Below are 26113 nucleotides of genomic sequence, written 5' to 3' on the forward strand. Positions count from 1 at the left end.
CATATGCCTCAAGAGGGGTGACCGACAGCAAGACAAACACATACAATAACAAAGAAAATAAAATAAAAAGAAATTAAAAAGAAAATAAAAAGGGGAAAAATATAGCAAAAACACACACAAAAATTGGGACCATGGCCAACCCAAATGCCCTAACACCCAAACAACTTAGGCACCTAGGCACCAAGTTGGTCATGCTTTCGTCCCTCCGGATGAAACGAGACACAAGAAAACGGCCGTGTCACTCGGGTCAGGGTGACACAACACACCCTTCTGTTCAACAGCAGGGCCAGACAGCTTTCACTGGTTTACCCCTGCCGCATCATACAGGTGCCCTTAGAACCTTAGAATCCCTTAGAACGCGTCCAAACATCCCACTATCGTTTTACAACACATCTCCACTCAGGAGGAAGCGAGGTTGTCGGGCCGGGCTAACCGCTAGGCTAAAGGCTAAACCCTTCAAAAGCCTCTCCCATCCATTTTCCTCTCCAACGTTCGCTCTCTGGACAATAAACTGGACCATTTAGAACTGGAACTAACATCGAACCGCGAGATGACGAACTGCTGCGCTAAAATAATGACGAAGACATGGTTAAACTTATCTATCCCGGCTGACGCTCAAGGAAACTGTGCGGGTCAGATGTATCGACATTTCGTTCTGTATACACGTGTACACGAATGACAATAAAGTATATCTGAATCTGAATCTGAATCCTATCACCAACAAGAGCTTCAGCTTCCACTAGGTTTAGACCTCTTGCCTGCAGTGCACTCATAACACCATCCATCCTCGTCAATCGCAGCCTTCCTCTTGGTCGCCTTCCATTGACTTCTGCTCTGTAGATCCTCTTCAACATTCGCTCTTCATCGATCCTCTTCATGTGTCCAAACCAACCGAGTACTCTCTTATCCACAATGTTTTAGTGTTTTATACAGGGAACATTCAACATGGTTTGAAATGGATATTTATTCATGTTTGCGCAGAAACTGCATAAGCATGAAAAAACGCATTTCTTTGGTCTGATATGTATAAGCGAAAGGAAGAAAATATGCATCACTGTTTTTCCAAGTAAAAACAGATGTTGCTTTGCACATTCCATAAACTAGATATTTGCAAGCCACGTTAATAGAAGCCCTTGTGTTCTAATTAGAACCAAACTATGCAACCAAATAGGAGAAAACGACAGCATCACTCTTCACCTTGGAGTAGATTCCATTGTCGGCGAGTGAAACGGAACTGCCACCCTGGTCAATCTCCTTGTGAAGGGTTATGTCTTTCTTTCGCAGTCAATGTAGATCACACCGGCAGCTCTGACGATCATGGCTCGCATTCACAAGAATTTTCATTGCTTTTCCCACTTATTGTCTTGTAGTGCACTAGCTACTGTGAGCAAAAGCTCCAAGGTTGACATTCAATCTGCACACTTTGACCGAAAAAAACAGCCTGAGTAAACAATACAACCACGAAAATTGCTGCACTGTTATGTAAAGTGATTATGCACCAGATGGATCAAAAGGAAGATTTCTCTTGGGTCTGGGAATCAAATTAATTGAAAATTTTGGATATTTTTCAGGGAAGTGATGTGCTCCAACAGATTAACCAGTGTCTGAAATAACATCTGCCCGGATGCCCGAGGCGTGCATCTTTTACGTCGAGCGTACAACTCTCTGCTTTCAAGAAAAAAAAACATCTTTCTTTTTTTTTTTTTTTTTTTAACAAATAAAACATTTCATTCCGATTTCAAAATCTTAGTTCGTTTTGGAAATTTCGGTTCATTATGAAATTTTGGAATTTCGGTTCGTTTGGCAATTTGCATACTCGGCAGCCAATCAGAAGCCTGCATCGAATAACTTTGTGCTTCCGGACTTTCCCGAGCGTTACAAGGTCGCACATTTGCATATCATTTTGAAAAGTTAACGCAAAGAGAACACAAGAAAAATGGATAAGTGGTTAGGAATTGTTGAGATTTGTCAATTTAATAGCACTCTTACTTGTGGTATTGCGGTAAGACGTTTTCCATTGTGTGACGTCATTACGCACGCACCATTTTTCGTTTTGCTTATTATTGATCGCCATGTTGTATTGAATGGAGCCGTGTTGTTGTTTGCTTGCTCTTGAGGAATAAATATGCTTAAAGGCTGAACCACAATGTCCTGCTTATCTTCTCATGCATAAGGAAACTGCACACTGACATACGCTTACCAGGAATCAAGCCAAAACCTCAGCCCCGGAAGAAAAATTCAAAAGAAGCTAACAAAATTTATGACGCTACAAAACGTAAACGTACATTAAAAGCATTGTGGAAAGAAGAGTTCACGTGGCTTGAAGCAGACGACGCAACACAAACATTGCATTAATGATAATGAGTAAATACAGGTACATACTGATGGCAGATGGAAAACAGCGATGTCATATTCTTGCAATGAATGTAATAAATAGATTTATAATAAACTTGATTTCAAAGTGTTGTTATGTTATATATTCTGATTATCAATCCTTAATACTTTGCAACAATGTATTTTTTTCTTTTTTTTTGCGATTAGTCGTCTTATTGTGTTTCAAGTTATGGAAAATGGGACAGGCAACTTTTCAGAGTTGTTTGCCCTGGTGTACGCTAACTTTTTGTCATGAGTTTCAGACACTGGATTAACATTGGAACCTTTCAGTGGATCATTGTTGAGATTATTCAGATGAACGACGCACAGGGTGATTCTTCAGTTTTTGTACCCTAAAACTATTTTGTCGATGGAGGGGAAACTGGTGAAGTAGACAGAAAAGCGCAATTCAGAGTGTCTCCTCACTGTTGTGTGATGTCAGACGTCGCCATGGGCCCCTAGGGCAAAATAAGGACCCCCACAGAGGATGGGGCAGAGTGTAATCTGCTTGTAGGGAGTGGCAACTTGAAACTTGGTTGTACTCAATTATTTAAAAATAAGTGTGAGACTAGGGCTGCAACAACGAATCGATCAAATCCTTTAAAATAGATCTTTTAAAGCATTGGCAACGAACATCTTAATCGGTGTGTTGTGTCGCGTGATGAATGCCTCACTCAGCACGTCGCAGAGTCAATGGCGTCACACACACGGGAGCTCGGCGAGCATAACAGAGTGAGGTTGAGTGCAAACTAAGGTGCTATTTTCAAAGGGTATGTTAGATTCAACTCATGAAACATGACGGACACAAAAAAACAGTCCGACCCAAGTATGCGAAGGTGTGGGAGCACTCCATGGCACGCTGTCATCACTGGGAGTATCCGCAACATGATCCTTATTGACATCCTCACATTTTTACATTGTGATGCAAAAATCTCAAACAAGGAAGCGTGAGTGCGTTAGTGAGCAAGGGTAAAAGTGGTTACTTTTTGCTCATTAATGTTAAAAAAATCATGTTACTGGGTTTTTAGATTTGCATTTATTTCTTGTTCCGAAAGCTCATGCGCCTTACACAACACAGATGCCTTTTGTTTCAATTGATAATAAATATCTATATTTTCAGGTGTATAGCATAGATTATTATGTATTTTGTTTTTTATTTGACAAACACTGATTTCTTTTCATTGATTAATATTGTAGAAAATTCAGTTTTGTGCACAATTTCTATGTCCACAAAAATTCAATATTTGAATAAAGAAGAAAATTTTTTTTTTTTTTTTTAATCCAATTCATCGATTAATCGAAAAAATAATAGGCAGATTAATCAATTATTAAAATAATCCTTAGTTGCAGCCCTCTCCAAAACAAAAACAAACACAGATATAACATCATGGTTATTTCTAAAACCCTCATCTGTTGTTTACCATTTTAAATTTTTTGCTTCAATAGAAATTTGACAAAATAGTAAAAGATGCAAAAAAAAAAAAAAAAAAAAAAAATGCTGAAAAAATGTGATACACCTATTGGAAATAGCAGTAACTATATGCTGAAAATAAACCCAGGTCAGGGGCAAGATTTCTACTATTCAAAATTATCATTCATTATTATTCATTATCTTCACCGCTTATCCTCAGTAGGGTCGCGGGGGTGCTGGAACCCATCCCAGCTATCCTCGGACAGTGGGCAGGGGAGCAGGGGAGACCCTGAACTAGTTGCCAGCCAGTCGCAGGGAACACAGGGACAGACAATTCGCTCGCTCATTCACACCTAGGGACAATTTGAACCGAGCAATTAACCTGACATGCATGTTTTTGGAATGTAGGAGGAAACTGGAGTGCCTGGAGGAAACCCACACAAGCACGGGGAGAACATACAAACTCCACACACGAAGGTTTGATCTCATGACCTCAGAACTGTGCCGCACATGCGCTAACCACTGCCCTGCCGTGCTGCTTTGTTCAAATTTGACTTCAGTATTATTCTTTTCATTGATAATAGTCATATGGATAGATGTTCCCTCCTTAACGGACTATAGATAGAGCACATGTGATAATAAGATGCACCCAGTGCGAAAATGTAAAGGAAAATCCATTTTGTAGATATTTGAGTCACAACTGAAGTAGAAGAGCACTAGCAGAGCACGAAAAACTGCATTATATGCATTTCATGAGGAATAGTCCGAACCAGTGTCTTCTTTGACATACATTCCAACTGGCATCTTCTACCACACATATATTCCCTCAGTTTAACTCTTATCTTTTCCATCATGCCGGCTGCTTTGGGATAAAATCCATAAATTTGCCGAACAAAATCAGTTCATTGGCCACGTTATTGTATAAGCCGCATGGTTTAAAAACTATGAGAATAAATTGTGGCCTCAAGTCAGGAAAAAAGAATACATATTATATATACTTGATTTCTGAACTGACAAATTAAGTTAAAGTAAAATCTTTGTTCACTAGTTCACCCATAAAGAGCACATCTGGCACCTCAAAACGCTGACTCGCGTGCAATGGTCATAAAGAGAGAATGCACTATGTAATTCTCTGGGCTCACACTGTTTGTGTGCATCTTCACTTGAGCTTTAGGGAAAATTGAAGGTGCTGACAGACAGAAAAGGGAGAAGCAGATGGTGAGGGAGAAAAACAAACTCTCTGGATAAATAAAAACAGGTGACACCCCAAGGGCTTGTCTATGGTTAAAATAGACAGGTCCTAAAATATAGTTAAGTTGGAAAATGTAATTTGAAAAAAGTAGGGATGGTTTCAGTTTTTTATGTACCTTGGTCAACGAATTTGATATGTATGAGAATGTACTTCTTTAAAAGAAACAAAAAGCTAAACGGTTGACGTGGCGCCCAATTGGCCCCGCCCGTATGGCGCCAGCTGCGGCTCGTTGACAGATTGGCTTTCCTTCTATTTAAGCTCAGTGCTCTCACTCTTTCTTTGTCAGTCCGTCAACGAGTCCCACAAGTCGTGGGTTTTGACTCGGTCCTGTTTCCTGCTGGTATTTCCTTTCCTGTATTGTTCCCGTTTATTTTGTCCTAATTATTATCGGTTTCCAGTTTCGTTCCAGTCTAGTTTGTCCCGTTTAATTTCAATATCCTGGTTTGATATCGATCCTGTCTGTCCCGTTGTTTAGTATCGGTTTCCAGTTTCGTTCCCGTCTAGTTTGTACTGTCTAGTTTCGATATCCTGTTTTGATATCAATCCTGCCTGTCCCGTCCTGTCTGGTATCGACCCCATCTGGCCGATATCTGCTCGGGCAATTGGTATCGATCTCGTCGGCCTCTGGCTTCCTATCATTCCACGCCAGACTGCTGCCTAACGTGCATGACTCCCCATTTCCCGTAAAATGAAAGGCGTGTGAGAAACATCATGCATTTGGGTCCTGATCCTGTTCCGGTTAATGACAGTTGAGGAAAGAAATTCTCCTTAAAAATCCATGACCTCTGAAGAACCCAAAGGCTTTTAATTACATTGACAATTGATAGCAAAAATAATTAATTAACTATGGGGGAGGAACCTCTATGCATGTAACAGCTGGAATCAGAAATAAAGAGCAAGACTGTAATTCTTTGAAATGAGAGCTTTGCACTTTGGGCCTCCAGAGAGTCAGTGAGTGACGCATCGCTAGGGCAGAGATAAATAATTAATTTGGGCTGACAGAAGTTTGCATGGGAGGAAAGCAATATTTGGGAGGGGATCAAAATCTTGGAATGTTGATATTGGTTTCAGATCAGGCGATGGTGTAATTGTAATCCTGTGCAGTTCTTTGAGACATTTTTGTGATTAATCTTGATCGGACGATGACTGAATGATCCCAAGAGCCAAGAAGAGATCCGCAGGTTCGAGAGCGTTCTCTATTCGGCCCCTGGTGCTGTGGAATGCTCTTCCCCCTAAGATTCAATCTGCAACCTCAGGGGAACTCCTTGAGCTTAAAACACACTTACAGTCTATAGCATATGAATAACCTATATTTTATGTTGACAATACCTGTGTATTATTTGCCCTCGTGTAGGTTTTAGATCAGAGGAGGGTGCCAGAGGAGGGTGGTTTGTAATAGTCTTTGATCTGTGCAGCCCTTTAAGACTCTTTGTGATTAAGGATTATACAAATAAACATGACTTGGCTTGACTTGACTTGACTGTACATAGGAGCAAAGGGCATCTGATCAGACACACATCGTTTACACTTGTGGTGTGGTAAAGACAAAATATCCTCCATCTCTGTTACAGTTTCACTGGCTGAAAGGCGGCAGGCAAATGAGGCAAGGAGATAAGAGACACAAAAAGACGGGGAGCAGAGAGCGTACACGCCACATGACGGCTTGGCTTCACAAATGGGTTAAACTTGAAATGTCCAGATGCAAGAGTCAAGTCAAGTCCTGTTTATTTGTATAGCCCTTCATCACAAAGAGTCTCAAAGGGCTGCACAGACCAAATATTATTGCAAACCACAGACCACTATGACACCATCACCTGATCTAAAACCTACATGAGGGCAAATAATACACAGATATTGTCAACATAAAATATAGGTTATTCATATGCTATAGAATAGAAGTGTGTTTTAAGCTTCGATTTAAACATAAGAGCGGGAAATCCCGACAAATAAACACAAGTGCGTGTCTGCAGCCTTTCCTCGGCATAGTTCACTAAACAATGACTTGCCGCTGTGCTCAGTCAACTACAAACAGTCTGAGTGTGGCCGTGTGTGTGTGAATGTGTGCTCATAATTTCTCAGCTGGGTTCCAGCAGAGTTTAGCAAAACACTCTCTGTTGTTCGTCTGCCCCTCAAGTCGAGGGTCAGTCAGCCAAGCCAGCATCTGACTCAAACTCAAGTTGCCCCAACAAGACGCACACATAATGTATACATTATTACGCATCTGTCATGTGCACACCCACCACCACTTTATGGGAACAATGACACCTTTAGTTCACAGCTCGATTCCTGCTTTATGTCCTGGGAGATATTCCGTGCACTTTAGTAATGAGTGAATGAACGGTGAGACTCTGGAGCATTGTAAGCAGTGTAAGACACCCTCAAGGGACAGATCTTGCTCAGGGGCAAGAACATTGTCGGTTAGTTTGAGACATACACTTAGGGTGTGTTAATAGGAAGATATGGTGTTTGGAGGATCATAAAAAGTATTAACGGCCTTGTTTTACCTACATTGTTTTTAATAATTGAGGAGCGGCCAAGAAACCTTTCATGTAGTTTATAAAGATGGCCCTATTTGATCCACTGAAACAGTATCAAGACCTAATTGACTCTCTAAAATGAATAACATTTGAAAAAAGGAAATATTGAACTTTCAAAACAAAACAAAAAAATCAAGAAAATGTTTGCGCAGTAAAAAAGATAAAATGTACGCACTTTTTTGTATCTACCGTTTTTTATAACTCGAATGTTCGTAGGTAGGGGAGCGCCTGTACTATTTGTTATTGCAACATCCGTTGCAGACTGGTCATCCTGGAAGGGGGATTACCTCAAGTTTTTCCTTGCCCTCATGTAGGTTTTAGATGAGGGGATTGTGTAATAATAGTCTGTAGTTAACAATAATCTGTGGTTTGTGCAGCCCTACAAGACTCCCTGTGATTGAGTGCTATATAAATAAACATGACTTGACCTCACTTGTAGTTTTCTATGTTTATGTTAGCTAAAAAATTAAACAGCTTTACTGAAGCACTTGATGCATTGATGAATACCGGTATACACATTTTTTTACATTTAATGTCAAGTCAAGTCAAGTCATTTTTATTTGTATAGCCCTTAATCACAAAGACTCTCGAAGGGCTGCACAGACTATTATTTCAGAATATTATTACACCATCCCCTGATCTGAAACCAACATAAGGGCAAGGAAAAACTCAAAAACCTCAACATGAGGAAAATGAAGAAATCATGAGAATGTCAAATGTCAAACTTTGGTGTTAAAAAAGTACCTTTCTTTTCCTTACAGTTTCACTGTCATTAATTTGTCAAGAAATTATACTTCAAAAATTTATAAAATGAGCTCTTTTATTTCATTACTCATGAGGAATTTGTCTTTCTGCTTATTTACGTTTTACACTTAATGCAAGTAAACACATAGAGATACATAACTCTCATTGTACTTTTTATCTGGATCAGAAAATTTACATTTTACACACCAGTATACAGGCTGTTATGTTTCATCCAAAATCTGAGGGAGTTCATCAACTTTTTTTTCTTGAACTCAACTTCTAACTAAATAGATAGGGATGGCCAAGGATTTGCACAGAATGCAAAGTGGTGTTGGCTTAAGAAAGCAAAAAAGCAAAAAGACAAGCAGAATGCAAAGGGGGCAAGTGGAATGCAAATGTGTTTTATCCTTATTAACAGTTCGATTTATGATCCTGTGTTTAGGGGCAAAACTTCAAAGTAGAGGGAATTATGCAGGACAGCACAGATTTATAGTCCGTGAATAGCATAGCAATGCCTAAGAGAAGCCTGGCAAGCTAACCTTGCCGTCAGTACTGGAATGCAACGAATGAGGAAATCAGCAGTGTGATCAAAGTGATACAACAAAAAAAACAGACAAATTTTCCGGAGCAAAAAAGTACGCGCATCCGGGACATTTCATTTGACAGAGTGATATTTGATCTGTTAGAATAAGCAGCTTCTGTGCACGATGCCGCAGTGCTGCATCGCTATGGCTTTCTGTAGGTTGCGGGTTTCAAAGACTCAATTAATTGGTCTCACTGCAGCGTCTTCCTTCTCTATTCTTTATCAAGAATGTCGACACATACGCACACCCTGAGCGTCTCTCATCTTTTTTGTTCCAGGCATGCCTCAAACACCTCCCCCCACAACTACACTTGGTGAGAACGCTCAGTACACCTGCGGATGAAAGTGCTCTCGGGCTATGTGTTATTTTGAAGGCTGCAAAAGCAGTCCTCCTAAAAGTTTAAACCGCACGTAAACAAAAACGCTGAATGGGAGGCAATCGATAACAAAGGGTATCTGGACACCGAGCTACCATAACTGCACCCATTATGGCGTCTAGGACAGCAGTGGGGAGCAGCAGGGCAAGGACTTAATAGTCAGCTGGACGTACAACAACAAAAATCCCCTCTCGAGCTGGAAATATAACCTCTTTTAGAAACTCCCCCGAAACCAGCAAACAAGTGTGGCGAGTTTAACGAGTGTGGCAAATAAAGGCAGAAGTGTGAGGTGTTCCTGGCCCAATATGATGGATTACAATTTATTCGTCCAACTGATGGTACAAAATGCTGCTGCAAGGCTGTTGACGAAGACAAGAAATTTTGATCACATTACCCCGATTTTAGATAACCTGCATTGGGTCCCTGTTAGCTTAAGATGTGATTTTAAGGTTCTGTTGGTATTATACAAAATCATGCATGGACATGCTCCCTCATATCTTTCAGATTTAATTTCCCCCTACGTTCCGGTCCGGAGCCTTCGCCCTGAAAACGCTGGTCTACTAGTGATCCCAAGGGCCAAGAAGAGATCCGCAGGTTCAAGAGCGTTCTCCATTTGGACCCCGGTGCTGTGGAATGCTCTTCCCCCTGAGATTTGATCTGCAACCTCAGTAGAAATTTTTAAATCTAAGCTTAAAACACACTTCTATTCTATAGCATATGAATAACATATAGTTAATGTTGACAATATATATGTGTATTATTTGCCCTCATCTAGGTTTTAGATCAGGGGATGGTGTCATAATAGTCTGTGGTTTCCAATGATCTGTGGTCTGTGCAGCCTTTTAAGACAATTTGTGATTAAGGGCTATACAAATAAACATGACTTGACGGTGTGACCCAAAATAAATCTTATCACAATGATAAGCATGAAGCAGAAGTGAATGGGGCTTTTTTTCACTAGATGACTAACTGTTGCTTTGATGCTTGTTTTTTTTTTAAATCAAAGTATATTGTGCCTCTAAAATCACAACTTCGGTCTTGTTTATCCCATTGTGCTTCCGCCCCATCAAAATCGTGGCACGGTTTGGCAACCCGTCGAGCTTCCTGTTTCGCTCTGCTGGTCAATACCGGTTTGTTTTTTAATGATTCTTGTAAATGTTAAGTGAATTCAATTTCATTGTTCATATGAGATGCAATGGTAATAAACATTACTTCTTATTCCATTCCATTACCCTTTACCCATTTATGATGTTAAAAGGGAGAGCAACACATAGAGCAAAAAAGGACAGTTCTCATAGCAACAAAACTGAAAGCTTTGCTTATTTTAAACTGTATGAACTGGTATCAGAAAAAAAGATTTTAAATATTTTAGTTAATTCAAAACAGGATTTTTGTCAAAAATGTATTTGATAAAGGTTTTTGAGTTTTAGGTTTTAGATCAGGGGATGTGTAATAATAGTCTGCGGTTTGCAATAGTCTGTGGCCCTGCAGCTCTTTGAGAGTTGACGTGATTAGGGGCTATACAAATAAACTTGACTATTTCTTAACCTTTGAGTCAATGCACACTTTATACATTGAAAAAAATGTGAAGGGACACCATCCATATTAAATGTTTCAAAACATCCGATTCCAGCCTCATGCCTAATTTCTAATGTTGAAAATGTCAAAAGGGTTGTACATCAGACTCTGAAAATGCTGGTCTACTAGTGATCCCAAGAGCCAAGAAGAGATCGGCAGGTTCGAGAGCATTCTCCGTTCAGGCCACGGTGCTGTGGAATGCTCAACCCTCTTCTTCATTTTCCTCTTGTTGAACTTTTCCTTGCAATTATGTAGGTTTTAGATCAGGGGATCTGCAATAGTAGTCTGTAGTTTGCAATATTCTGTGGTCAGTGCCGCCATTTGAGACTCCCTGTGATTAAGGGCTATACAAATAAACATGACCTGACTATTTCTGAATATTTGATTCAATGCACACTTTATTTATTGAAAAATCATCTCAAGGCACACCACCCATATTGAATAATTTAAAACAACTGATTCCAGCCTCATGCTTAATTTTTAAACGGTTGCACATCAGACGTAGAATTGTTTTTATTGTCATTGATAACAATGTAACGAACATTGTTTGCAACAAAATTAAACGAGCCACTCCAGGATAAACAAATAATTAAAAATTAAAAGAGGAAAAACAAAATAAAAAGAATAAATAGGAAAAAAATATTTACAATTAGTGTTTGGAGACTGGCCTAATAATAATGCAATGAAAAGTAAAAGCCAATTAGTCCTTGTTTTAAAGGACCTGTGGTGCTTACCGGATGGCAAAGAGGTGTTTTCCCTGTTGAGGAGAGCCCTTTGTTGCGGTATCGCAAGCTGGCAATGTCTCATAATAAGGTGGGGGGAATTTTTTAAGGGTTATTGTTCTATTTTCTTTATTAATTATCCATTATCCGTTATCGGTCAGTTCATAATATGCTACAAAGCCAAGGAACCGGGACTCTTACTCTCAGCCAAAAGGCCAAGCTAAGGTCCTAGCCTAAAAGCCTTGCTACGATCATTGCGAATGCACCGTTCCCGGAGGTACTGCAATACCGGGCCGATGCGTGGAGTGGACAGAGCAAGCTCTTATTCCATCTCCGGATTGCAAAAATCACATTTCACAAGTCAAAAACTAGAGAAATGATCCCTAAGAGTATAGTCAAGGTAATATAATATAAGTAATACCAAATATTTTCATGAAAAAATGCAAAGTATTAGTAGCAGATTTACAGCCCTGAGAAGATTAAAGTAACTGGCATAGGCTTTCATGAAATGACCACACGAATGCAACAGAGACCACCTAACAGCCTCAGAACTAAAGTCAACTTATGACATCACTGGTAGATGAAACACAGCAATGACAGTGACAACTAACATGAAGTTATAGAATGCACCAGAGCATTTTATTGAATTTTCTATTCGGGTAAGAGATCATGGGAGTTTTCGACCGCTGAAAGTTACTAGCACAAAAAGAAAGTTTCCCACTATAATGCTAGTCGGTTTGGGGAGATTCCTATACACAGAAAAAAAAGTTTTTTCCCCAAGAACCAGCCAACACCGTCACCTTATTTGTCGCCGTTAAAAGATTTGGTCTGGTGCTCTGAATGGTCGCAACATGGCCCATGTGCTGATCTCAAGGTTGTAGTCCAGGCCTGCACGGACGCGCCAAGCAGCCGTCGTGCGAGACAAGCCAGGCAGGAAAAAAAAGATCGGCTATCACTCAGCCAATTCTTTATGTATGGACCAGTGATGCTCGACCAGATCATGCCTCTTAGGGCATGGTCTCATATAACTGATACCCCCAGTATCGGATGACAGTGTTTGAAATTGCTAAACATCTTAGAAATCCAAAGGAGTGGGAAATTTGCAGAATGTGCTGTACTTGAGAATGTCCCTCCAATTGGCGTAATTGCGTACGAACATTATTTTATCAATACCTAGCTTTGGATGTTTTAATTAGATTCAAAACTTCATGTTATCAGATGTCATCATGGTACATGGCAAATTGGTTCATCCGGAAACTGTCCATATGAGTCGTTCCATCAATTCCAGTTATTTGAACTGGGCAACTGTAACTTTTAAGTTTTTGTTTGTGGAAAAGAAAGAGAAAACGAAAAAAAAATGACATGGGAAACAGAAAAACGTGGTAGTCATTTTTGTGCTGGGCATATTTGCTTTACAACAATGATGTCATTACGTCATCTCTTACAGGCACAGCACATTAGAGCAAAGATATTCGCACAGTACACTTTTGCGATTGTAGTTATCAATTTATTGTCAGTAATTCAGTGAAATAGGCAAGGTCTCCCGGATTGAGAAACCTCACATTAAAATTACTAAGCATTTGCTACCAAAATCATTGGTTGTGCCCCAGCAGACCTGTAGAGATTTTTTTCCGAGTAACCATTATCTCCAAGGATCTGAATGAAGTGGAGGTTGGGAAATGAAGGGGACAACGTGTATCTGTTGACGCGGAGCAAGCTCAAAGCTTGCTTCATGCGGCGTCAAGCAGAGACTGCAGTGCTGAATCCTTGGTCGTGTCACGACTCCTGATGTTACACTCGCGCTGCTGTTTGCTTGAGACAAAGCTGCTCATAAATTTTCATGCGCTCGCAACAGGGCTCGCTGCAGCATCACGATAAAATGGGTAATAAAGTGGGTTAAACAAACAGACGGCTGGATCAAACTGCGCACTGAAGACCTGCAAAGCCTAAAAAGCACGTTGCCAGTTTTGTAGTAATGAAAGGAATTTTTGAACTGCTGTAGCAGAACAATTATGTTGTGTTTGTTTTTCTTTTGTTTAAAATATGTCGGTGAATAGTTACACAATACAGTTTCTGTAAATAGAAAATGGCCTAACAACCTCAGTTTCCAAATATTGGAAACATGCAATCTTATTAGAAACAATTTTGTGTGAATGTAACAAAATCTGTTCATGTACTGTCACTGGTTTATTCCTTTGTTTAAATTTGTGATGTGCAGATTTTTAATTATTTAGTTAAGTGCAACAGATGAAGTATAACTGCTGAGAAATCTAAAATGCAAATAACACAAACACGTTTATTTTACTACAGTACTTTGAGTGAAGTGGGTGATTATGAAGAAAAACAGTACCTCCCTTTTATAGCGACATATATTTAGGACATGGCTCTCAAACGCGGTGCCCACAGGCCCCAGACTGCCCCTGAGGACAGCTGAGGTGCCCGTGGACCTGTTCTGATAATAGCTCACCAGTGCTGGGTCATTGTCATTTTCTAGTCAATTTTTTTTTTTTTGTTCAACTGAACCTATTTAACCCTACTTCTAATAATTAATAAGTAATAGTATAGTAGCAACACTGAAATAACACAAGTTATTTTAGAAATGCGTATCAAAATGGGTTCTGTTTTCGCTATTTAGTAACAAAAAGAAGCTCTCAGCATAGAAATGCTTGGAGAGCCTTAATTTAGGGCATTTTGCTTTTAAAAGACAGGGCAGTGAATTTTGACAAGGAAACAGGAGAATGAGGGAACTAATGACGGTGATAATTCTGGTTCGTTGGTCGGCACAGTTTATTACAACAACTAAGGCACACTCAGATATTTGTCATAATGAAAAAAATAATAATACATTTAATTATTTTGCTACCGGGCAATCGATTTAGGGGACAAACAGATTAAATGTTACACAAAGGAGGCGTTTACAAATTAAAACTGCTGAACTGCAACAATTAGCTCTGTTGAGTTAGCATGTAAACATTAGCCAAAATCCAGCTACCAGCTAATAAAACGAGCATGCAAAGGAGCACACAAACATGAGAATATGTCGTTTGGGTAAAAGCTCTCGTAATGAAATGTTCTCGATCTCCTTCGTTCCCGTATGAAAATGAAAAAGAAGCAGTCGTGTCATTCACATCCTTCGCTCGAGTGAAAGTTTTTATCAATAAATAAATTATACAGACAAGTGACACGCAAAAAAAGACACATTTGTGGACTGCCCACGGAGCGATAAAGCTTATTCAACAAGCACACTAGGAGCTGTCAATCTTCCACAAGGAGTGCAAAAAATTCAGAAACAGAAAAACTAACTCTTCTGCCTAAAGTTCATACAATCACAACAGTAAACGGTTCCGTGAAAGAGTATATTTTGTTAATAATTTCTTCATTTTTTGCATATATATCACTCACAAGTGTTTCAGATCATCAACTTGTCATCACACAGAGACAACCGAAGGAAATACAAAATGTAGTTTGGATTTATAATGGCGGCGTTTTTTTTAACCACTGTGCTTGTGCTGGCACAATAATTAATTGTCATACTGTGTCTTGGGAAAGTATTCATTTTGTGTGCCAGTGCAGGCTAACGAAAGCTATCTTTTATTTGGATTTACTTTTACCGGAGATTATCAAATACGTGTCTGTACGATGACACCAGTCATTGAAATACAACATGCCACATATCATTGGGAAGCTTAAACTCGTGCGATTCAAGACATGATGATAGCTTCAGAAACTACTTATCAGAGAAACGTCACGATCAGTCCGAAAACTATAAAGCTGGCGTGACTCACCATTACGTCCCAGGGCCCTCTTCAACTTATTTAAATATCCGCAAAAATTGCTTATTTACATCAAGGATAAGCCATACAATTAAACCGTGTGAATTGTTTATTCCAAAACACACGATAATGCAGACGGAAGAATAGGAATCCACCTAAAACATTCCTGCTTTGTTGGACATTGCTTCTTGTAATTCGTTCGTTTTGCCACATTATTTCCGTTTAGAAATAAACATGTTCAAAAAATTCTTCCTAATATGGTAGGTTAACCTTCCCCTTTTGATTGACATATTTTCCGTGATGCGGGACTGGTCATGCTAGTTTTAAGCACAAAGTTACATTACTCTTTTGTCTTCCTTGACGGATAAATTCTAGGTGTCTCACTCTAACCCACAGGTGTCAACTTCAGGGCCTGCGGGCCACATCCGGCCCGGCGTACAATTATATCCGGCCCGTGAAATCATTTTATAAACATCTACTATAATGGCCCGGGTCTATGAAACACTGATAACTTCCAAACCATACTCGGATGCTAAAAACCACAATGGCCGGGAAAATTATGTTAACTGACATTGCCGGTAAACCCGTGTGTCTTATTTGTGGAGCTTTTGTGGCCGTAGTTAAGGAATTTAATGTAAAACGGCACTACAAGACAAAACTTTAGAGTAAGCTGAAAAACTTGAATCCAGAGAAAAGATACAGAAAGTTGAAAGGTTAAAGATGAATATGAAGATGTTTTTCACCAAAGCAAATTCCCAAAGTGAAAAGGACAAATTTTAATTATATTTCCGTTTTTTCAGAACAGGAGATATTTTTATGGAGAGCAACGATTTTTAATTCATTTAATTTTTAAGTTTGTTTATTCTGGAATAATATTCCTGACTTTTTTAAACTCATATTTTTTTAAGTTATTCTTTTTAAAAAGGCAAGTTTTAGTGTATTTAATAAATATTTATTCTGTACAGCCTGCGACCAAAGGTGTGGTTTGAGTTCTGGCCCTCTGTATAATTGAGTTTGACACCCCTGCTCTAACCTTTACTGCACGGGTGCCCCTGGTAGCCGTTTGGAAAAAATGCATAAATTAGCCAAATCATTGCATAAGCTGCAGTGTTGAAATATTGGGAAAAAAGGTGCGGCTTATAGTCCATATTTTGTAATAGGTTTTTTTGAAAGTCACAGATGTAAACTAGTAAATTTTGTCCGAATTATATGTGCTCTGGAATTTCATATTACATTTTCATTTCAAGGAAAAACCCCGGTTTACAAGCACAGTTCAAAAGTCAATGTTATTCTTAAGAGACATGTAGCACCAGGATTTCTATACTTGATGGGTTAAGCCACGGGTTAGCAACAAGCAGTTCTGCAGTTGCATACAGCTCATTTGCGCTCCTAGAAGCTCCCTGGCGCTTTTCCAAAAATGTTTGATAATGGAAAATGATAATTTTTCTGTAGGAGGACAAACATGACACAAACATTCTTAACATTTTCCAAAGAATACAGATGTATACAGTATATATCACTTTAGATACCTTTCTTAGAAGGCTTATATAAGGTTTTTATTTTTTGGCAAGTTAAAACATGTTTTATTTTCAGTCCCATATGGCTATTTCAACATAAGGGGGTAACATGTATGAATTCAGAGCATTGTTTGTCACCGTGTACAACAGGCCAACTTATAACTGAAGCTTTGAAAGAGAATTTACTCATGATTACCAAACATGAGGTTTGAGTAAAGATTAATGTTAGTAATCTTTTGGATTGCAAATTTCAAATGATCTTCAAAAATAGTTAAAAGTTTTCACTGCGTCAACAAGAGAATCATACTGACCAAGGTTTTAGTAGATGATTTATTTTTCAGAAAAATTATGTCAGTCTGTTTGCAGTGTCTGACTCACCGTGATAAGCAAAAACACCAGCCTTAAATTAAGTTTATTTTTTTCTCAGTCAGTGCAGTGTTGCAACAAAATTACAGATCAATAGTGTGCAGACTCGTGTAGAAAAATATGAAAATAACCAGTCATTGATTTTCCCTCTTCTGTTGCTGGTTTCAGTGACAAGATGAAAAAAAACATAACAAGCCCCGAACTGGAAGTGCTACTGAGGGCAGCTCGCCAGAAAGTCACAACAAAGGACAAATATTCATTCTGATGTGACTCAAAGCCGAAGTTAATAAGTCATCGAATGAATCACTCAAAAGCTGCAGTAGCTTTAAAGTGGCAAAAAATATTTGTGCTTTGCATATGTGTATTATACTGATACAGAGTTCATCTGGCCACTAATCTTGAGGCAAAGAATATAAAGGTTGACCATTATTGGTTTTCTATTATTTGCATTCATTAGTGAGAAAACGTCCTTCGATCAAATTAATAGAATAAGTTACTGACAATAAGTTTATAGTTTAGTATAAACTCAAAATGAGGAGACAGTACATAATTTTATTATGAACTTGCAAGGAAAACAGGAGAGGACTGTACAAGAAACCCTCACAATGCTTAATTCCAAATCTGTTCGAAAAGCTCTCAACTGAGGCCTTACTTTTTATTAAATATCCCAGGTTTCAAAAGGCATATTCATCCTAAAGGGTGTAGTTATCAAATAATGTACCTTTATTGACTTATTGTGACAAAAATAACAAACAACAGTAAAGTATAACAGTCAAAACAACCAACGACAGTGAAGTCTCATCTCATCTCATTAGCTGCACCGCTTATCCTCAGTAGGGTCGCGGGGGTGCTGGAGCCCATCCCAGCAATCTTTGGACAGTGAAGTGTAAGAATCAAAATAAAGAACTATGGTGAGGTATAATGGTCAAAATAATGAACTTGAATCCTACAAAATCTCCTTCTCAGGTGTCTAATATTAAAACATAATAAACGTATCATGAAAAATAGCATGTCTAATCGTTAATTAGAACTCCAATTGTGATGATAATGTAGATTTATGTTTTTTGTGGTGTAAAAGTGCAGTGGAAAGACATTAGAGTCCAATATGACCAGTTAATACTAAAAATATTTTTGAACAAACACATTATTTGGGTTAAATATTTAGCGAGTCTGCAAATAAAATTTGGCAAACAATATTAATTTTAGAACAGTGGTTCTCAACTGGTCCGACTTCATGAACCACCATCCCACCCTACTTACAAGCCATGACCCAAATCAAGAAAAGTATTCCACCTCTCAAAAAAATGAATGAAAGGATTGTGCAGGTTAAACTAGAGGTAGTAGAATATGCGTTTTTTCCTTTAAACGTTTTAATTTGTTTTACTTGCACTGAATGGACAAGTCTTCCGATTTCATTATACTGTATACTGTAATGACAATAAAGGCCATTTTTTATTCATTCTATATATTCTCGATACTTTTTAAACAAAATGACCAGCAAATACAAAAACAAGTTCATCTGATAATGTTCCCTTAAATGCTCAATTACCTATATTTATCATCGAATCGTTGAAGCTACTTGGGTGAAGCATCAACTGTTAACAGATTCAGCATGCACAAACATTAAACAATGGCTTTATGTTTCCATGTGTCAGCACAACACTGGACAAGACACTATTTTTTTGTACTTTTTTCTTAAAGTCAAGTAAAGTCATATTTATTTGTATAGCCCTTAATCATGCAAAGGCTATTACAGACTACAGATTATTATCACACCATACCCTGATTTAAAACCTACATGAAGGCAAGGAAAAACTAAAAACCACAGCGTGAGGAAAATAAAGAAACCTTGATAGGGGACCACACATGAGATAATCCCCCTTCCAGGATGACCAGGCTGCACAGTATGTTCAAGATAATAAATTCCATATTATAAATATTCTTTGCTGTATCTGAGTTTTTGTCCGTGGTGTTAATTGACGGGTGTCAACTTGCAGGGCATTATCACCATCTACAGTTAAAGAGTGTAATTGATATTTTTTTGCCATGGCAGAGGCCCAAAACCCAATTAAAACAGGTCCACAACACACTTTTGGGATACGACCCACAAATTGAGAACCCTTTTTAGAGAAGAACTAAGCGCTAGTGTGCTTTTAGCAATATTGTTGGTCTCTTCATCCCAGTTGGCACATCAGACCATTTATTGTGAATTACCAATCGTAGAATACAAAAGTGTCAAAAGGAATATTTGATGTTGGAGCCCAACTAAAGGTAAAATGAAAAATAAATAAGATCAAACCCGTGAATCAAGCAAAGAGTGAGGGAAATTATTTATCGCAGCACTGAAATCTCTTGAGTGCCTTGATCAATACAGCAACGCTCACAAAAGAAAAACATGTGTGTGATAGACTTGCAGCCAGGAAACTGACAACAAGACAGTTTTCAAGCTTTACGGCCAAGTGATCATTTTATTCTGGCTCTTACATGCTTGCCCTATCAGCCACATCTTGTGCTTAAATAGTGAGAGAGCTCACAGAAGTCGCAAGACGTGTATGTGTGTTCACTTTGGCGCTTGCAAACAGAAGTGGTGAATTAGCGCGAGTCGCACGATTCAGCCGACATCTAAAGTCCCTTGACAGTGGTTTTGAAGCAGCCGGTGCGTCCACATGCAGACGAGTGTGTCTCGGTCCAGCTTTTCTAAGCCCTTTGGCAGTCAAGAGGATGTCTGATAGCATGAGTAAACCCAGAAGAGTAAATCCCCATAGGAGACTGTGCATAGGCTAAGCGAGGAACGGAATACATATAACGGCATAACTTAATCCGGATACAAAAAAATGTAATTGTATTATGTTACAGTTAAAGAAGTCAAGTCCTGTTTATTTGTATAACCCTTAATCACAAAGAGTCTCAACGGCTGCATAGATCACGGACTTCTGCATACTACAGACTATTAGGGGCGGCAGTGGCTCAGGAGGTAGAGTGCTTGTCTTGGGATCAAGATATCGCAGTTCGAATCCCGGCTCCTCCGTGTTACATGTCGAAGTGTCCTTGGGTAAGACACTGAACCTCTAATACCCCCAATAAGCAGGTTAGCGCCTTACATGGCTGCACGGCCGCTATCCCCTCCCACGGCTGCTAGGACGCCCTTGGCATCCGACGCTTACAAGTGAGTATGGGTTGCTGTAAAGGTTGCTCCCGTGTCCGTAGGCAGGTTGCCCTTCTAGAGGGACGTGTCCGTGAGCTAGAGCAGTTTAAACAGAAAATGTTAGGTGCCTCGGACACAACTGTTAGCGTGGGTTGTAGCGAACCTGCTAGTCCGGTTAGCATTAGCCCTAAACGGCATGCTAATCGCGGTGAGCCAATTCAGACGCATAACAAGTTCAGCCCCCTAGCTAGTCCCACTCCACCCCGGTCTACTGGCTCCCGCACCCTAGTTATAGGTGACTCCATCACCCGTAACATAAAGCTTAGCACCCCAGCCACGGTTATGTGTATTTCTGGGGCCAGAGCACCCGACATTGAGGCTAATTTGAGGGAGCTGACGAGCAAACCTAGACACCAGGACAGGGCTAGCTACACCGATATAGTCATTCACGTCGGCTCCAATGATACTAGAATGAGACAATCTGAGATTACAAAGAAAAATATTGCTAGGACCTGTAATCTCGCCAGAAAGATGAGTCGGCATCGAGTAATTGTCTCTGGCCCCTTGCCTGCGAGAGGCAATGATGAGAGGTTTAGCAGACTAGTCTCGCTAAACCGATGGCTGGCAAGTTTTTGCAATCAGAAGGGATTTAGGTTTGTGGATAACTGGCCTGATTTCTGGGGCCGACCTGACCTGCTGAGGAGAGACGGCCTTCACCCTAACTGGGAAGGTGCTCTCACTCTTTCTAAAAATATAGATTACTGTTTAAGCCTTCCATGACAGGATACACTAGTGCAGGCCAGGTCACAGGTGATTAGTGAACCTGTTACCATGGGTGTGGAGTCTGTAACGCTAGAGCTAACTAGCGCTATGCTAGATTCATGCAATTCACATAGTTTTTCTAGTTTAGAGTGTTCTACTGACTGCACCATACACCCTGATCTATACTATTCTATAGCATCTTCTTCTGTGCCTCTTACCTCTGTTTCTCCCTTGTTAGGTGAGGAGGGAGAAGAAATAACATTATTTTCTACCAATAGTCATCCTGCTACTCCACCGGTCAACAATATTCCTGTGGTATGGAATTCGGGCCGCATCTGCCGTCATGCAAGGCACAAGACCCGGGACCGGCAGTCGAATCCTGTGGTGGTTACCACTAAGGTGCAAAACTCGCGAAAGGTTTCAGCTCAGTCCACAGTGCTGAAGCTTGGCCTTCTTAATATTAGATCACTAGCCTCCAAAGCTTTACTTGTTAATGACCTTATTAATGAACACAATCTTAACCTTATTGGCCTTTGTGAGACCTGGTTGAAACCAAATGAGTTTGTAGTGTTAAATGAGGCTTCTCCCCCTAACTTTGTGAGTGCGCACTTGGCACGACCATGCAAAAAAGGTGGAGGTGTTGCTCTTATATCGGAAAATAGGTTGAAATTTACTTCTAATACCCCTACTAGCTTTAAAACGTTTGAAGCACTTGTTATGAGGTCCTTAATGTCAACACCAATTTATGTAGTTGTTGTGTATCGCCCACCTGGACCATACTCAAATTTTTTGGAAGAATTTTCTGATTTGTTAACAGACTTAGTTACGTATGCGGACAATGTTGTAATTATTGGTGATTTTAATGTTCACATAAACTCCCCATCAAATTCACTTGCAATTGCATTTAAGTCACTGATGGATACATTTGGTTTCAATCAAATAGTTGATGTGCCAACTCATAAAGATGGGAACACTCTAGATCTTGTCCTGACCCGTGGCGTAGTAGCCTCAAATGTTACAGTGTTACCGTATCCTAATGCCATCTCTGATCACTATTTTGTTAAATGTGAGGTGTTGTTTAATGTTTACTGTGATAAGGAAAATATAGGCTTTAGCAGTCGCAATATCCGCCCTAAAACGGTGTTAGCCTTAAAAGAATTATTACCTATGGTAACTGCAGCCTTCCCTTCGTACACTGGGTCTGTTGACTCACTTACAAACAACTTCAATACTGCTTTGGTAAATGTTCTTGATTCTGTGGCGCCCCTAAAGTATAAATTCCGACCCAAGAAGAATACACCTTGGTTTACTGAAGAAACTAGGTTACTCAAACAAAGTTGCAGAAAAATTGAACGAAAATGGCGCACTACTAAGCTGGAGGTTTTTCGACTGGCCTGGTGTGACAGTTTGCTGAAATATAAAGTAGCTCTTGCCTCAGCTAAAGCTTCGTATTTTTCTAAGATTATTGTTGAACATAAGAATAATCCAAAATTTTTATTTGACACAGTGGCGAAACTTACCAGACAACAACTTAACCCAAATGGTTGCACTCATTCTGCTAATGACATTATGGAATTTTTTAATAAAAAGATTCAACTAATCAGGAATGAAATTTTAAAAGAACGCTCTGTTTCCTCCTCCTATATCAAAGATGTGGAGGTGCTAGGTATGGACTGTGTCAGCGGTTGTTTAGAAACATTCTCCAGTTTCAATGAATTGTCCCTTGATAATCTAACACAGATGGTCAGTAGGGCCAAACAAACTACGTGCCTGCTTGATCCGTTTCCAGCTTCACTGGTGAAGGATCTGTTTGAGATCTTAGGACCATCAGTTTTAAATATTATTAATATATCGCTATCCTCGGGTATTGTTCCTGTAGCCTTCAAGTCTGCCGTCATTAAACCCACGCTTAAGCGACCTAACCTTGACCCAGAAAGCCTAGGTAATTATAGGCCAGTGTCAAATCTGCCATTTCTTGCGAAATTACTTGAAAAGGTCGTTGCACAGCAGCTAAATGACTTCATGTCAGAAAATAACCTTTTTGAAACTGTCCAGTCAGCATTTAGAGCAAATCATTCTACTGAGACAGCCCTTGCAAAAGTAACCAATGATCTCCTTTTAACAATAGATTCTGGTGCCTCATCAATGTTACTGCTGCTGGATCTCAGCGCTGCTTTTGATACGGTCGACCACAACATATTATTGATTCGTCTAGAACGCATTGGTATCTCAGGAACTGTACTCTCGTGGTTTAGGTCCTACCTGTCAGACAGGATGCAATGTGTTAACTATGGCAATATGACCTCTAAACAATCTAATGTCCCCTCAGTAGCCTAGATGGTAAGGCGCCCGCTTTGAGACTGGGAGGTTCGGGTTCGCGCCCCGGCCGAGTCATTCCTAAGACTTAAAAAGTGGTCGGCGGCGCCCTCTCTTGGCTGCGGCTGCATCGGGTCAGATGCAATCGACATTTCGTTCTGTGTACATTGTTACACAGAATGACAATACAAGGAAATTATTATTATTATTATTATTGTGGTGTTCCTCAAGGCTCTGTACTTGGCCCCCTTCTTTTTAGTATTTATATGATCCCGCTTGGTGACATTATCCGCAAGTATAATATTAGTTTCCATTGCTATGCAGATGACACTCAACTGTATGTGCCACTGGAAAAAACTGGACATTTAAGTTTTAGAAATCTGGAGGATTGCCTTACTGAGATTCAAAGATGGATGTCAAATAATTTTTTACGCCTTAACCCAGAAAAAACTGAAATGTTGATTATTGGTCCAGCTCACTGTCGTCATTTGTTTTCAAACATTACCCTGAACCTAGACAAATGTAATATCACCCATAGTGACTCGGTCAAAAATCTAGGTGTTATATTTGATCCTAACCTGTCGTTTCAGTTACATGTGAAAAATATTACTAGAATAGCTTTCTACCACCTCCGTAATATTGCGAAGATTCGTTCAATGCTGTCCCAATCAGATGCAGAGATTTTAATTCATGCGTTTATTACTTCTCGGCTTGATTACTGTAATGTATTGCTTTCTGGTCTCCCGATGTCTAGCATTAAAAGTTTGCAGCTGGTTCAGAATGCGGCAGCTAGACTTTTGACTAAGACTAAAAAGTTTGAGCATATTACACCTGTATTGGCCAACTTGCACTGGCTCCCAGTCCACTTAAGATGTGACTTTAAGGTTCTCTTATTAACATATAAATGTTTGCATGGGCTTGCACCCTCTTATCTCTCCGATTTGATTTCCCCCTATGTTCCTGCACGGAGTCTGCGCTCGGAAAATGCCGGTCTACTTGTGACTCCGAGAGCCAAGAAGTCTGCGGGCTCGAGAGCGTTCTCCATCCGGGCCCCGGTGTTGTGGAACGCCCTGCCTCTGGAGATAAGATCTGCAACCTCAACGGAAGTTTTTAAATTGAGGCTTAAGACACACTTCTATTCCAAAGCATATGATTGATGCCCACCTTGTATTCTGTTTTGTCCTGTCTTTTTCTGAGGCCTGCCTGGCTGATACGAAGGAGAAGGATGATCTGGGATGGGTCAACGGACCGGGGTCTGACCTGCAGCATGTCAACCCCTGCATTTACCAGCTGGCGTCGTCGTTGATGTCATGCTCTTTCCGGACATTTTCAACATTTTACCTAGTGTTTACTATTCTGAATACAGTAATGCTAATTGTAATTCACCCTGTTCAATCCTGGAAGGGGGATTACCACATGTGAGGTCCTTTCTCAAGGTTTCTCTTTTCTCCCCACACTGAGGTTTTTGAGTTTTTCCTTGCCCGCATGCTGGTTTGCTGGTTTAAGATGAGGTAATTGTGTAATTTTGTAACTGTAATCCTGTGCAGTCCTTTGAGACATTTTTGTGATTAAGGGCTATATAAATAAATTTGACTTGACTTGACTGACTATTGGGAAATGTGAAGCACACTGTAAAGCGCTTTGGGAAGTCTTGACTTAAAAAGCGCTATAGAAATGCAGATCATTTCATTTCATTTCATATTATTACACCATCTGAAGACGTATTTAAATAACAGGTATGTTAGGTGAAAACAAGGATTACTATGCAGGATTACAATTTTATTTAAATGTATTGTATGTTGCACACTACAGAGGACAATATTAAGGTCAGTTTAAACTCTTTATATTTTTTTCCTTCTTCACAATTGCTTTGTTTACATTTGCTATGTCCGTCCGTGCCTCTCTCTCTGCCGTCTCATTCATTCCACACACACGCAGCGGCGCACTCACTTTCAGACTGCCGACAAACCGAGCAAAAATTTGAAGCATTAACAAGCATGTCACTCAGAATTTAAGCACTTTTCAAACCTTGAAAACACAACATTAAAATTCAAGCGTTTTCAAGGATGTCAAGCACTTGTAAGAACAGTGATCATATTGGCGCCCGTATTTAGCCCAGTCAATATTATATCTACAAAATCAAAGTTGTCATTCTACATTTAAGTTAATGTTTAAGAGCTCTCGTCTATGGTTAGCCCGTGTGCTGCACAGTTCTGAGGTCGTGGGAACCTCCTGCGTGGGTTAAAATCCAGCTACCGGCCATACTGTGCGGAGTTTGTATGTTCTCCCTGTGCTTGCGTGGGTTTCCTCCGGGCACTCCGGTTTCCTCCCACATTCCAAAGACATGCATTTCAGGTGGATTGGCCGGTCCAAATTGTCCCTAGGGGTGACTGAGCGAGTGAGTTGTCTGTCCCTGTGTTCCCTGCGATTGGCTGGCAACCAGTTCAGGGTGTCCCCTGCCCACTGCCCGGAGATGGCTGGGATGGGCTCCAGCCCCCCCACGACCCTAATAAGGATAAGCGGTACAGCTAATGAGATGAGATAAGATGAGCTCTCGTTTACAAATGTGTAACTATATTTTATTTATTAAATGTTGATATTTACTTTCTAAACTGTGCTCTTTGCCAAAGTGTGTTCAGTACACACCTGTTCAAAAC

At 39.8% G+C, this 26113-nt stretch overlaps 1 protein-coding gene and 1 pseudogene across 4 annotated transcripts in view; both read right to left on the bottom strand.

The window, feature by feature from the left end:
• The window catches only part of magi3a (membrane associated guanylate kinase, WW and PDZ domain containing 3a), a 154170-nt gene that overhangs the window by 107260 nt on the left and 20797 nt on the right, over window positions 1-26113 (bottom strand). The window lies entirely within an intron of this gene.
• Window positions 11833-11958, bottom strand: LOC148368680 (U2 spliceosomal RNA; annotated as a pseudogene).

This window comes from Urocampus carinirostris, chromosome 3 (genome assembly GCF_059441175.1).
Source record: "Urocampus carinirostris isolate Australia breed hairy pipefish chromosome 3, RoL_Ucar_1.0, whole genome shotgun sequence".
NCBI classification, from domain to species: Eukaryota; Metazoa; Chordata; class Actinopteri; order Syngnathiformes; family Syngnathidae; genus Urocampus; species Urocampus carinirostris.